Source organism: Chamaea fasciata, unplaced genomic scaffold, assembly GCF_029207755.1.
Source record: "Chamaea fasciata isolate MVZ Bird 193981 ecotype frontalis unplaced genomic scaffold, bChaFas1.0.hap1 SCAF_13, whole genome shotgun sequence".
NCBI lineage: Eukaryota > Metazoa > Chordata > Aves > Passeriformes > Sylviidae > Chamaea > Chamaea fasciata.
Window position 1 is genome coordinate 2,295,125 of NW_027094098.1, and position 14,211 is coordinate 2,309,335.

General features: G+C 56.7%; 2 pseudogenes; both read right to left on the bottom strand.

Annotated features, from left to right (window-relative positions):
* Positions 1-2,240: 2,240 nt before the first annotated feature.
* LOC136296528 (PHD finger protein 7-like) lies at positions 2,241-6,232 on the bottom strand (annotated as a pseudogene).
* A 2,415-nt stretch (positions 6,233-8,647) lies between these two features.
* On the bottom strand, positions 8,648-12,612 carry LOC136296529 (PHD finger protein 7-like; annotated as a pseudogene).
* Between the last annotated feature and the right edge of the window lie 1,599 nt (positions 12,613-14,211).

Genomic DNA, 14,211 nt, shown 5'->3' on the forward strand with positions numbered 1-14,211 from the left:
CCTGCCTTTAATTAGCGACATCCTTAAGTGACTTTTCGCTTAGTACACGGTAACACAGAAATCAAGGCATTTAGCACAGATTTCTTTCCTGCCAACACTAACATCAAGAGCTAATATGGGTTCCTCACAGACCTGCAGATCTCAAGGTCCCTGTATTGACCTTTCTCACCTTCACTCACGGCAGCAAACAGACTAGAAAGCAAAGATGACACTATGTGCTTGTCAGGCTCCGCAAATATATGCGGGGAACCTGATAGTTCGTTTTAGGGATCACAAGGCGCAAAAGACACAGCGGGGGACAACTCAGTTTGCTCAATCAAAAATGCACCTTTATTTAGGGCCAACAAGTGCGATAGAAGGATTTGAAGGGAAATAAAGGAGAGTGAGAAAAGAGAAAGAGGGGGTGGGTTAAAGCTACCAGCGGAGAGACGAAATCCTCGTGGTCCAGCCAATAGATCCGTCTTCTTCCGTGGGGAGATCTCAAAAGTGAGCGAGAGTCTCCAGGGTTTTTCTAGGTAACCGAAGTGAGGGGCACAGAGCCAAAGCAGGAACTACCAGGTTAAAGGTTGATTGCTCAGGAGCAAGCTGCAAGCCGTACCTCCGTCACGGACAGACCAGTTTGGACAGGTGGCCTGGGCTTGGTCCCTTGTGCCATTGTCCTTGCATTCTGTTCTCATAGGGCTAACCCTAACCCTAACTCTAACCCTAACGCAGTCCTCTGAGGCTTGGCAAGCCTTCCACCTCAGCCAGACCAGGGGCTCCTTTCAGAGTCTGGGGTCTCAGTCCTCCATCATTGGAGACAGTTGTGAGGCGTATCACATCCTTGGACAGACTCTGACAGTGCTGCTCGAGGTCTGTGCTGAGGCCCGACGTCACTGGCGGGAGCGGTTGCTCCTGCGGGACGTCCCCGACAGTGTCCCCCAGTGCCTGGGACCCTCAGCCCTTGCTGCTCTCCTCCTGCTCCTGCTCCTGCTCCTGTTCCTGCTCCTGCTCCTGCTCCTGCTCCTGCTCCTGTCCTGCCTCCTGCTCCTGTCCTGGCGACGCCTGGACCGGGCAGGTGGATTCGAGGCTCGACGTTGCTGGCGGGTGCGGCTGCGTCTCAGGGATGTCCCTGTCGGTGTCTCCCTTCCCCTGGGCCTGTCAGTCCTTGATGTTGTCCTCCTGCTCCTGTCACGGCAGCTCCTTGGCCAGACAGGTGGACTCTGGGGCTGACCTTGCTGGTGGGAGCGGCTGCGTCTGGGGGATGCCTGTGGTGATGTCTCCCTTCCCCTGGGCCTCTCAACCCTTGATCCTGTTCTGCTTCTCCTGTCACGCCCCGACCAGACTGCTGGGCTTAGGGCCCGACGTTGCTGGTGGGAGCGGCTGCGTCTGCGGGATGCCTGTGGTGATGTCTCCCTTTGGCTGGGCCTGTCAGCCCACGGTCCTCTCCTCCTTCTCCTGTCACGGTGACATCTTGAGCTGACACGTCGATTTGGGGCCCAGCCTTGCTGGCGAGAGCGGTTTCGCCTGCGGTCACGACCAGCACGTCTGGAATGGACCCTGTCCTCAGGGCCTGGGGAGCTGCTGAATGATGACCCTGACGTTGCCTCCCTCTGTGTCCTGCGGCTGCTAGGGTCCAGAGAGGAAGATGGCAGCAACTGCCATGATGCTGCACGTTGGCGTCTGCCACGGTTGCTGGTCTCTGGAGACACAGTGTGGTGAGCCCGACCAAACGGCCCCGGCAAGCCAGAGCTGGGGCCGATGGCCTCTGATTCTGCAGAGCGATGAGAAGGCCTCAGTCTCGACTGTCTGGTCAGGCTGGCGCCACTGAACTCATCCCTGGGGGCTGTTAGGGGAAGCAGGAAGGTCAAGGGCGCAGCAGGCCCAAGGCAGGCCGGGCCAGAGCAATGTCCCCGGCCCTTCAGGAACCAGCAGGCTCTGCCAAGCCTGATCTGGGCACTGACCCCAGCCCAGGGACACCCGGGTGCTTTGCCTCGTACCTGCGCCAAGACCAGCACAGCTATCACACTCCCAGTTTCCCCTCCTTCCTCTCAGGCCAGAGCACCGCCTGTGGGTGCCCTCAGCAGCACAGGACGAGCACAGGAGCAGTTCCCAGGGCCTGGAGAAGCAAATGGGTTCGTGGCTCTGAAGACCAAGTGTCCCAGCACAGGATTGTCTGGCCAAGCTCTTCTGGCTCCTTCTCTTTCCAGCCCTTGTGGATACACGGGCTCCCTACAGAGCCTCCGGTGCAGCTTCCCAACTTACCCTTCTTCCTCTGCCTCCTCCCTGCCTCCGGGGTAAAGGCATTTCTTGGCATTGCACTGGCTGTGCCTCTCTCCTAGGTCGGCAAAGGCATCGTTGTCCTCCCATGTTGGCAGTCTGATGGAGAAAGGAAATGCTGATGAGTTTCTGCTGCCCTGCCCTCATGGAGGTACAGGATGTCCCTGCTCTTCCTCCAGTGCTTTTCCAAGTCCTGTGTGAAGCTGAAGCCCAGATTCACGGGATAGAGCAGGGCCAGGACTGCTGGGGCAAGGCCTAGCACAGCACAGCACTTGCACCCTCCTGTCTTTTGAGCCAGGCAAAGGACGCCAACCTGAAGGGGATCCGGATCCCCAGGATGAACATTTCTGTCAGAAATTCTTCGGAGTCTCTGCAGAGAGGGCAGCAGAGGCATAAAAGACCAGCGCGGATGGCCTGTGCCTGCACGGAAAACAGAAGCAGTGTGAGCGAGGCCCTGGTGCTGCTGAGCACCTGCTGTGCCCTGGGGCAGAGCGCATGGCTCCTACCTGGATGCAGTCCCTGTGGAACCAGGCCCTTTTGCACGCTGGGCACACCATGGTTCTGAAGGTCGTTCTGTCCTCCACAGGCTCCATGCAGATGGGGCATTCAGTGCCTGGCTCTGGAGTCACCTGCACGTCCTGCTCTGGAATGTGCTCAGGGCAGTAGGATCTGGGGGCACAGGGATGGGCAAAGTGAGAAATGCTGGGTCTTTCCCAAGGGGTGGCCAGAAGTGGAGAGGGGGTAGGTACCTGTAGGGGGTTATGTACTGAGTGACACAGCCGCCTTCCTTTGCACAGGGCAGGTGGAACCATCTGTCGCAGTTTTCCCCACAGCACATGATGGCGGCCCCTCTCTGGCCGCAGACGTAGCAGTGCTGCCAAGAGCCAAGCAGCTCCATCAGCAGCAGCCTTGGGGCCTCCCCAGGCAGCCCCCACAGCTGCGGGCAGGGCTCAGCCACTGCTGGGTCTCAGCCCACAGAGCTGCCTGGTGGAGGAGGCTCCTGTGCCAGAGCCTCTGTGGGTCTGCTGGGAGCCAGACTTGTACCACAGCCGGCTGGATGGCCGCCCTTTCTTCCCTGGGGTCTGGGCAAAGCCCTGGTAAACCTCGCCTGGCACAAACCCACATACTCTTGTCAGGCTCTCACCTTCTCTGCAGCCTGCCTGACTGCAAGTTGGATATCTTCAGGTAGAATGACCCGGAGTCCAACACGTTCGTTGTCTTGCTGGAAAAGCAGTGTGGCGAAATACTGCAGGAAAGGAGAGGAGCTGATGAGGAGAGAGTGGCAGGGACTGCCCATTGCAATGCTGCAGCGAGTGCCCAGTGCCACTCACCAGGCAGAACACGTGGACACAGAGCCCGAAGTTCTCCAGTTTGTCGCCACAGACGTCCGGGTCAGCCTCTGCACGGCAGCACAGCATGCATGCTGCAGGGAACAGAGCCAATGGCACCGGGCATCAGCAGCTCTGCGGGGCTCTTAGCCTGCAGCATCGGCCCCAAGGGCTGCTCTGTCCCTGCCTGCCTGCCTGGCTGATGGCCAGGGCTGGAGGCCTTGGAGAGCAGGGGCCATTGCGGGCACAGGTGTCCCAACAGTTGGCCCCTGGCCCAGCTGGGCCCCGCTTGGGCAGGAAGGAGGCTCCCAGCCCTGGCATGGCTGAACAGCTCCTGCCTCCCCCTGCCTCTGCTCAGGGCCCCACGCTGTCTGCCCTGACAGCCCCTGGGCCAGGCTGTGGGAGGGCTGCTTGGCTCTCACCTGGCTCCCTGGCATCAGGGGCCTCCTGCTTCCTGTCACACATGGTGGCTGTCAGGGGTCGGTCCCTGTGCAGGAACACCGCGGTCTCCTCCAGGTGCTGGGTCTCTCCCTCTGCGGGAGAATGAAGAGTGTCAGGAGTTTGCAGAACAGGCCCAGAGCCACGAGGGCACTACTCCCTGGTCAGCCCTGCGTGAGCCCTGCTCCTGTCCGCCTTCTCCACCCGTCGTGGCGTCGAGGAACGCTGCTGTCTGCTCTGTTCCTCCGCTGACTCTTGGAAGGGAAAGGCAGGTGAGCCTGCAGCACAGGCCCAGAGCCCCGAGGTGTGGGGCCCCTCTGGTCCCTGGGCACCCAGAGCCCGGCCCTGCCTTCTCCTCCCGTTGTCAGGTCGCACTGACACACGGCCTGAGCACAGCATTCCCTTTTGTGGCCCTGGTCGCACAGGTCACAATGGCCGCGCTGACATCAGCACGGTGCACCCAAAATTGGGGCAGCCATGGCCTCAGTCCCCCGCCACCCACTTGAGACAGCACCCTTGGCAACCGAGGTTCTGAGATGGGGCCGAGCCTTTGGTCAGCGCGGAACCAGGGCAGGGATTCCTGCAGCAATGCAGGTCAAATGCCAGGCCCTGGGGCAGCCATCAAGGGTGGCACTGTAGGCAGAAAGGTGCTGTTCAGGCAGTGCCACTCCTGGGCTCCAGCCGCGGCCAAGGGAAATCTCTGCTCCTGCCCCTGGCAGTCGGTTGCCCAGAGAGCTTGTGCAGGGTCTCTTGCACTGGAGAGATTCAAAACCTGCTCTGGGTGAACCGACATTTTCCTCAGGTCCTCTCTGGAGTAATCTAAGATGAACCTGATTTGATGCTGGTGCTGATCACCGTTGGGAACAGGAGATAAAGTTGGAGACCCCCACAGCTGCCTCCCAACTTCAATTGTCCTCTCATCCTATGAACTAACAACTTTGACATTTCATATTAAACGGAAGAATTAGTATTAAGGTCCTGAGAAGCATCATCTTTTACAGTGACTCAATGGAAACCTGGAGAATTCAACGGGAGTTTTCTGTGTGCATCTGACTGGAGGGCATGCCACAGTCTTGGACTCAAAAGTCAGATGTAGGAAGATGCTCTTCCCACATGAAAGTTCCTTTGCCGCTTTGGACCGTGCTTTCCTACTTGCAAATAAATTGAAAGAAATCAAGAGAAGCACAAACAGTTCTCGTAGACCTTTCTCATTCATCTCTTTGCAAACGTGCGCGTGAAAAATCCAGATGAATGATTTCTAGAATTATCAGCGGGATCCCTGGGAAGTGGGGCAAGGGCTGATGAGCAGGGACATCCTGCACCTGCCTGATGCTGGGGCAGCAGTAGTTCATCCATTTTCCTGTCTCTGTGGGAGAACCACCTTGGGTGGCAAACCATGCCTTCATTGACTGGACAGGTGCACTTAGGGAACTTATAAGGTGCACTTACATACAGTATATAGTATACAGAGCGTATAAGGTCATGTTGTGATGTCCAGTCATGGAAACCACTACATCTCTGTATGTTCCAGGACCAGTTCCTTAACTGTATGTAAAGAAAGTCTTTGAGGCAAACCCGGAAAAACACTGGGAGCTCACCCTTGTGTCCCACCAGGGCCCGGGACATGGCATTTTCTACCACAGGAGAGACTGACAAGAGACTGAGCAAGCCAAGCTACACCCCACCAAAAGCATTTTCTGAATGTGCCACCTCTTCAAAACTGCAAGTGGTTTTATTGGTTAACAGGATTCATTTTTTATGCTCGTCAATACTTTGTGTGTTAAATGAACAGTTTATTTCACTCTTGTCCAAAGAACTCTTTTCCTCAAGCAGCTGGGGGAGGGGCCGCTTGAATCTGCTTTTCGAGGGACCCCTTTGGAAGTTTCCTGCCAAATTTGCCCTAAACCAGGAGAGTTGTTCTCAGGCAAAGGTTCCAACCAGATGATCATCTGGGGCCGAGTCCTGCACATCCTCTTTGTCCCAAGGTATTTCCACGGTTTTTTCCTAATTTGTTTTTTTGAAGGTCAAAACGAGTCTTTGAAATCAGCTGCAATATCATAATAGATTTCTTCAGACCCTTGAGGCAGTGCCTCACTCTCTTCTTTCTTCTTCCTTTTGGCTTTACTGACATGAGATTGTTCAAGGATAGCAGCACAGCGCACGTCCTTTGCAAAGACAGCTTCCCTAAGAGCCGCCTTGCTCTTCATGTCTCCCTAAACGTATCCAAGCTAAGGAGGGGTTCACGTTCAAGATTAAGCAGCGGGGAAACATCTGAGGTTGGAGTCTAAAGGCAGGAACGAGTGTCCTGCCTTTAATTAGCGACATCCTTAAGTGACTTTTCGCTTAGTACACGGTAACACAGAAATCAAGGCATTTAGCACAGATTTCTTTCCTGCCAACACTAACATCAAGAGCTAATATGGGTTCCTCACAGACCTGCAGATCTCAAGGTCCCTGTATTGACCTTTCTCACCTTCACTCACGGCAGCAAACAGACTAGAAAGCAAAGATGACACTATGTGCTTGTCAGGCTCCGCAAATATATGCGGGGAACCTGATAGTTCGTTTTAGGGATCACAAGGCGCAAAAGACACAGCGGGGGACAACTCAGTTTGCTCAATCAAAAATGCACCTTTATTTAGGGCCAACAAGTGCGATAGAAGGATTTGAAGGGAAATAAAGGAGAGTGAGAAAAGAGAAAGAGGGGGTGGGTTAAAGCTACCAGCGGAGAGACGAAATCCTCGTGGTCCAGCCAATAGATCCGTCTTCTTCCGTGGGGAGATCTCAAAAGTGAGCGAGAGTCTCCAGGGTTTTTCTAGGTAACCGAAGTGAGGGGCACAGAGCCAAAGCAGGAACTACCAGGTTAAAGGTTGATTGCTCAGGAGCAAGCTGCAAGCCGTACCTCCGTCACGGATAGACCAGTTTGGACAGGTGGCCTGGGCTTGGTCCCTTGTGCCATTGTCCTTGCATTCTGTTCTCATAGGGCTAACCCTAACCCTAACTCTAACCCTAACGCAGTCCTCTGAGGCTTGGCAAGCCTTCCACCTCAGCCAGACCAGGGGCTCCTTTCAGAGTCTGGGGTCTCAGTCCTCCATCATTGGAGACAGTTGTGAGGCGTATCACATCCTTGGACAGACTCTGACAGTGCTGCTCGAGGTCTGTGCTGAGGCCCGACGTCACTGGCGGGAGCGGTTGCTCCTGCGGGACGTCCCCGACAGTGTCCCCCAGTGCCTGGGACCCTCAGCCCTTGCTGCTCTCCTCCTGCTCCTGCTCCTGCTCCTGTTCCTGCTCCTGCTCCTGCTCCTTCTCCTGTTCCTGCTCCTGCTCCTGCTCCTGCTCCTTCTCCTGCTCCTGCTCCTGCTCCTTCTCCTGCTCCTGCTCCTGCTCCTGCTCCTGCTCCTTCTACTGCTCCTGTCCTGGCGACGCCTGGACCGGGCAGGTGGATTCGAGGCTCGACGTTGCTGGCGGGAGCGGCTGCGTCTCGGGGATGTCCCTGTCGGTGTCTCCCTTCCCCTGGGCCTGTCAGCCCTTGATGTTGTCCTCCTGCTCCTGTCATGGCAGCTACTTGGCCGGACAGGTGGACTCTGGGGCTGACCTTGCTGGTGGGAGCGGCTGCGTCTGGGGGATGCCTGTGGTGATGTCTCCCTTCCCCTGGGCCTCTCAACCCTTGATCCTGTTCTGCTTCTCCTGTCACGCCCCGACCAGACTGCTGGGCTTAGGGCCCGACGTTGCTGGTGGGAGCGGCTGCGCCTGGGGGATGCCTGTGGTGATGTCTCCCTTTGGCTGGGCCTGTCAGCCCCCGGTCCTCTCCTCCTTCTCCTGTCACGGTGACATCTTGAGCTGACGCGTCGATTTGGGGCCCAGCCTTGCTGGCGAGAGCGGTTTCGCCTGCGGTCACGACCAGCACGTCTGGAATGGACCCTGTCCTCAGGGCCTGGGGAGCTGCTGAATGATGACCCTGACGTTGCCTCCCTCTGTGTCCTGCGGCTGCTAGGGTCCAGAGAGGAAGATGGCAGCAACTGCCATGATGCTGCACGTTGGCGTCTGCCACGGTTGCTGGTCTCTGGAGACACAGTGTGGTGAGCCCGACCAAACGGCCCCGGCAAGCCAGAGCTGGGGCCGATGGCCTCTGATTCTGCAGAGCGATGAGAAGGCCTCAGTCTCGACTGTCTGGTCAGGCTGGCGCCACTGAACTCATCCCTGGGGGCTGTTAGGGGAAGCAGGAAGGTCAAGGGCGCAGCAGGCCCAAGGCAGGCCGGGCCAGAGCAATGTCCCTGGCCCTTCAGGAACCAGCAGGCTCTGCCAAGCCTGATCTGGGCACTGACCCCAGCCCAGGGACACCCGGGTGCTTTGCCTCGTACCTGCGCCAAGACCAGCACAGCTATCACACTCCCAGTTTCCCCTCCTTCCTCTCAGGCCAGAGCACCGCCTGTGGGTGCCCTCAGCAGCACAGGACGAGCACAGGAGCAGTTCCCAGGGCCTGGAGAAGCAAATGGGTTCGTGGCTCTGAAGACCAAGTGTCCCAGCACAGGATTGTCTGGCCAAGCTCTTCTGGCTCCTTCTCTTTCCAGCCCTTGTGGATACACGGGCTCCCTACAGAGCCTCCGGTGCAGCTTCCCAACTTACCCTTCTTCCTCTGCCTCCTCCCTGCCTCCGGGGTAAAGGCATTTCTTGGCATTGCACTGGCTGTGCCTCTCTCCTAGGTCGGCAAAGGCATCGTTGTCCTCCCATGTTGGCAGTCTGATGGAGAAAGGAAATGCTGATGAGTTTCTGCTGCCCTGCCCTCATGGAGGTACAGGATGTCCCTGCTCTTCCTCCAGTGCTTTTCCAAGTCCTGTGTGAAGCTGAAGCCCAGATTCACGGGATAGAGCAGGGCCAGGACTGCTGGGGCAAGGCCTAGCACAGCACAGCACTTGCACCCTCCTGTCTTTTGAGGCAGGCAAAGGACGCCAACCTGAAGGGGATCCGGATCCCCAGGATGAACATTTCTGCAAGAAATTCTTCAATGTCTCTGCAGAGAGGGCAGCAGAGGCATAAAAGACCAGCGCGGATGGCCTGTGCCTGCACGGAAAACAGAAGCAGTGTGAGCGAGGCCCTGGTGCTGCTGAGCACCTGCTGTGCCCTGGGGCAGAGCGCATGGCTCCTACCTGGATGCAGTCCCTGTGGAACCAGGCCCTTTTGCACACTGGGCACACCATGGTTCTGAAGGTCTTTCTGTCCTCCACAGGCTCCATGCAGATGGGGCATTCAGTGCCTGGCTCTGGAGTCACCTGCACGTCCTGCTCTGGAATGTGCTCAGGGCAGTAGGATCTGGGGGCACAGGGATGGGCAAAGTGAGAAATGCTGGGTCTTTCCCAAGGGGTGGCCAGAAGTGGAGAGGGGGTAGGTACCTGTAGGGGGTTATGTACTGAGTGACACAGCCGCCTTCCTTGGCACAGGGCAGGTGGAACCATCTGTAGCAGTCTTCCCCACAGCACATGATGGTGGCCCCTCTCTGGCCGCAGACGTAGCAGTGCTGCCAAGAGCCAAGCAGCTCCATCAGCAGCAGCCTTGGGGCCTCCCCAGGCAGCCCCCACAGCTGCGGGCAGGGCTCAGCCACTGCTGGGTCTCAGCCCACAGAGCTGCCTGGTGGAGGAGGCTCCTGTGCCAGAGCCTCTGTGGGTCTGCTGGGAGCCAGACTTGTACCACAGCCGGCTGGATGGCCGGCCTTTCTTCCCTGGGGTCTGGGCAAAGCCCTGGTAAACCTCGCCTGGCACAAACCCACATACTCTTGTCAGGCTCTCACCTTCTGTGCAGCCCGCCTGACTGCAAGTTGGATATCTCGAGGCAGAAAGCCCAGGAGTCCAACACGTTCGTTGTCTTTTGGGAAAAGCAGTGTGGCGAAATACTGCAGGAAAGGAGAGGAGCTGATGAGGAGAGAGTGGCAGGGACTGCCCATTGCAATGCTGCAGCGAGTGCCCAGTGCCACTCACCAGGCAGAACACGTGGGCACAGAACCTGAACTTCTCCAGTTTGTCGCCACAGACGTCCGGGTCAGCCTCTGCACGGCGGCACAGCATGCATGCTGCAGGGAACAGAGCCAATGGCACCGGGCATCAGCAGCTCTGCGGGGCTCTTAGCCTGCAGCATCGGCCCCAAGGGCTGCTCTGTCCCTGCCTGCCTGCCTGGCTGATGGCCAGGGCTGGAGGCCTTGGAGAGCAGGGGCCATTGCGGGCACAGGTGTCCCAACAGTTGGCCCCTGGCCCAGCTGGGCCCCGCTTGGGCAGGAAGGAGGCTCCCAGCCCCGGCATGGCTGAGCAGCTCCTGCCTCCCCCTGCCTCTGCTCAGGGCCCCACGCTGTCTGCCCTGACAGCCCCTGGGCCAGGCTGTGGGAGGGCTGCTTGGCTCTCACCTGGCTCCCTGGCATCAGGGGCCTCCTGCTTCCTGTCACACATGGTGGCTGTCAGGGGTCGGTCCCTGTGCAGGAACACCACGGCCTCCTCCAGGTGCTGGGTCTCTCCCTCTGCGGGAGAATGAAGAGTGTCAGGAGTTTGCAGAACAGGCCCAGAGCCACGAGGGCACTACTCCCTGGTCAGCCCTGCGTGAGCCCTGCTCCTGTCCGCCTTCTCCACCCGTCGTGGCGTCGAGGAACGCTGCTGTCTGCTCTGTTCCTCCGCTGACTCTTGGAAGGGAAAGGCAGGTGAGCCTGCAGCACAGGCCCAGAGCCCCGAGGTGTGGGGCCCCTCTGGTCCCTGGGCACCCAGAGCCCGGCCCTGCCTTCTCCTCCCGTTGTCAGGTCGCACTGACACACGGCCTGAGCACAGCATTCCCTTTTGTGGCCCTGGTCGCACAGGTCACAATGGCCGCGCTGACATCAGCACGGTGCACCCAAAATTGGGGCAGCCATGGCCTCAGTCCCCCGCCACCCACTTGAGACAGCACCCTTGGCAACCGAGGTTCTGAGATGGGGCCGAGCCTTTGGTCAGCGCGGAACCAGGGCAGGGATTCCTGCAGCAATGCAGGTCAAATGCCAGGCCCTGGGGCAGCCATCAAGGGTGGCACTGTAGGCAGAAAGGTGCTGTTCAGGCAGTGCCACTCCTGGGCTCCAGCCGCGGCCAAGGGAAATCTCTGCTCCTGCCCCTGGCAGTCGGTTGCCCAGAGAGCTTGTGCAGGGTCTCTTGCACTGGAGAGATTCAAAACCTGCTCTAGGTGAACCGACATTTTCCTCAGGTCCTCTCTGGAGTTAACTAAGATGAACCTGATTTGATGCTGGTGCTGATCACCGTTGGGAACAGGAGATAAAGTTGGAGACCCCCACAGCTGCCTCCCAACTTCAATTGTCCTCTCATCCTATGAACTAACAACTTGGACATTTCATATTAAACGGAAGAATTAGTATTAAGGTCCTGAGAAGCATCATCTTTTACAGTGACTCAATGGAAACCTGGAGAATTCAATGGGAGTTTTCTGTGTGCATCTGACTGGAGAGCTTGCCACAGTCTTGGACTCAAAAGTCAGATGTGGGAAGATGCTTTTCCCACATGAAAGGAACTTTGCCGCTTTGGACCGTGCTTTCCTGCTTGCAAATAAATTGAAAGAAATCAAGAGAAGCACAAACAGTTCTCGTAGACCTTTCTCATTCATCTCTTTGCAAATGTGTGCCTGAAAAATCCAGATGAATGATTTCTAGAATTATCAGCGGGATCCCTGGGAAGTGGGGCAAGGGCTGATGAGCAGGGACATCCTGCACCTGCCTGATGCTGGGGCAGCAGTAGTTCATCCATTTTCCTGTCTCTGTGGGAGAACCACCTTGGGTGGCAAACCATGCCTTCATTGACTGGACAGGTGCACTTAGGGAACTTATAAGGTGCACTTACATACAGTATATAGTATACAGAGCGTATAAGGTCATGTTGTGATATCCAGTCATGGAAACCACTACATCTCTGTATGTAAAGAAAGTCTTTGAGGCAAACCCGGAAAAACACTGGGAGCTCACCCTTGTGTCCCACCAGGGCCCGGGACATGGCATTTTCTACCACAGGAGAGACTGACAAGAGACTGAGCAAGCCAAGCTACACCCCACCAAAAGCATTTTCTGAATGTGCCACCTCTTCAAAACCGCAAGTGGTTTTATTGGTTAACAGGATTCATTTTTTATGCTCGTCAATACTTTGTGTGTTAAATGAACAGTTTATTTCACTCTTGTCCAAAGAACTCTTTTCCTCAAGCAGCTGGGGGAGGGGCCGCTTGAATCTGCTTTTCGAGGGACCCCTTTGGAAGTTTCCTGCCAAATTTGCCCTAAACCAGGAGAGTTGTTCTCAGGCAAAGGTTCCAACCAGATGATCATCTGGGGCCGAGTCCTGCACATCCTCTTTGTCCCAAGGTATTTCCATGGTTTTTTCCTCATTTGTTTTTTTGAAGGTCAAAACGAGTCTTTGAAATCAGCTGCAATATCATAATAGATTTCTTCAGACCCTTGAGGCAGTGCCTCACTCTCTTCTTTCTTCTTCCTTTTGGCTTTACTGACATGAGATTGTTCAAGGATAGCAGCACAGCGCACGTCCTTTGCAAAGACAGCTTCCCTAAGAGCCGCCTTGCTCTTCATGTCTCCCTAAACGTATCCAAGCTAAGGAGGGGTTCACGTTCAAGATTAAGCAGCGGGGAAACATCTGAGGTTGGAGTCTAAAGGCAGGAACGAGTGTCCTGCCTTTAATTAGCGACATCCTTAAGTGACTTTTCGCTTAGTACACGGTAACACAGAAATCAAGGCATTTAGCACAGATTTCTTTCCTGCCAACACTAACATCAAGAGCTAATATGGGTTCCTCACAGACCTGCAGATCTCAAGGTCCCTGTATTGACCTTTCTCACCTTCACTCACGGCAGCAAACAGACTAGAAAGCAAAGATGACACTATGTGCTTGTCAGGCTCCGCAGATATATGTGGGGAACCTGATGGTTCGTTTTAGGGATCACAAGGCGCAAAAGACACAGCGGGGGACAACTCAGTTTGCTCAATCAAAAATGCACCTTTATTTAGGGCCAACAAGTGCAATAGAAGGATTTGAAAGGAAATAAAGGATAGCGAGAAAAGAGAAAGAGGGGGTGGGTTAAAGCTACCAGCGCAGAGACGAAATCCTCGTGGTCCAGCCAACAGACCACGTTCTTCCGCGGGGAGATCTCAAAAGTGAGCGAGAGTCTCCAGGGTTTTTCTAGGTAACCGAAGTGAGGGGCACAGAGCCAAAGCAGGAACTACCAGGTTAAAGGTTGAATGCTCAGGAGCAAGCTGCAAGCTGTACCTCCGTCACGGACAGACCAGTTTGGACAGGTGGCCTGGGCTTGGTCCCTTGTGCCATTGTCCTTGCATTCTGTTCTCATGGGGCTAACCCTAACCCTAACTCTAACCCTAACGCAGTCCTCTGAGGCTTGGCAAGCCTTCCACCTCAGCCAGACCAGGGGCTCCTTTCAGAGTCTGGGGTCTCAGTCCTCCATCATTGGAGACAGTTGTGAGGCGTATCACATCCTTGAACAGACTCTGACAGTGCTGCTCGAGGTCTGTGCTGAGGCCCGACGTCACTGGCGGGAGCGGTTGCTCCTGCAGGACGTCCCCGACAGTGTCCCCCAGTGCCTGGGACCCTCAGCCCTTGCTGCTCTCCTCCTGCTCCTGCTCCTGCTCCTGCTCCTGCTCCTGCTCCTGCTCCTGCTCCTGCTCCTGCTCCTGCTCCTGCTCCTGCTCCTGTCCGCGCTCCTGCTCCTGTCCTGGCGACGCCTGGACTGGGCAGGTGGATTTGAGGCTCGACGTTGCCGGCGGGAGCGGCTGCGTCTGGGGCATGTCCCTGTCGGTGTCTCCCTTCCCCTGGGCCTGTCAGCCCTTGATGTTGTCCTCCTGCTCCTGTCACGGCAGCTCCTTGGCCAGACAGGTGGACTCTGGGGCTGACCTTGCTGGTGGGAGCGGCTGCGTCTGGGGGATGCCTGTGGTGATGTCTCCCTTCCCCTGGGCCTCTCAACCCTTGATCCTGTTCTGCTTCTCCTGTCACGCCCCGACCAGACTGCTGGGCTTAGGGCCCGACGTTGCTGGTGGGAGCGGCTGTACCTGGGGGATGCCTGTGGTGATGTCTCCCTTCCCCTGGGCCTCTCAACCCTTGATCCTGTTCTGCTTCTCCTGTCACGCCCCGACCAGACTGCTGGGCTTAGGGCCCGACGT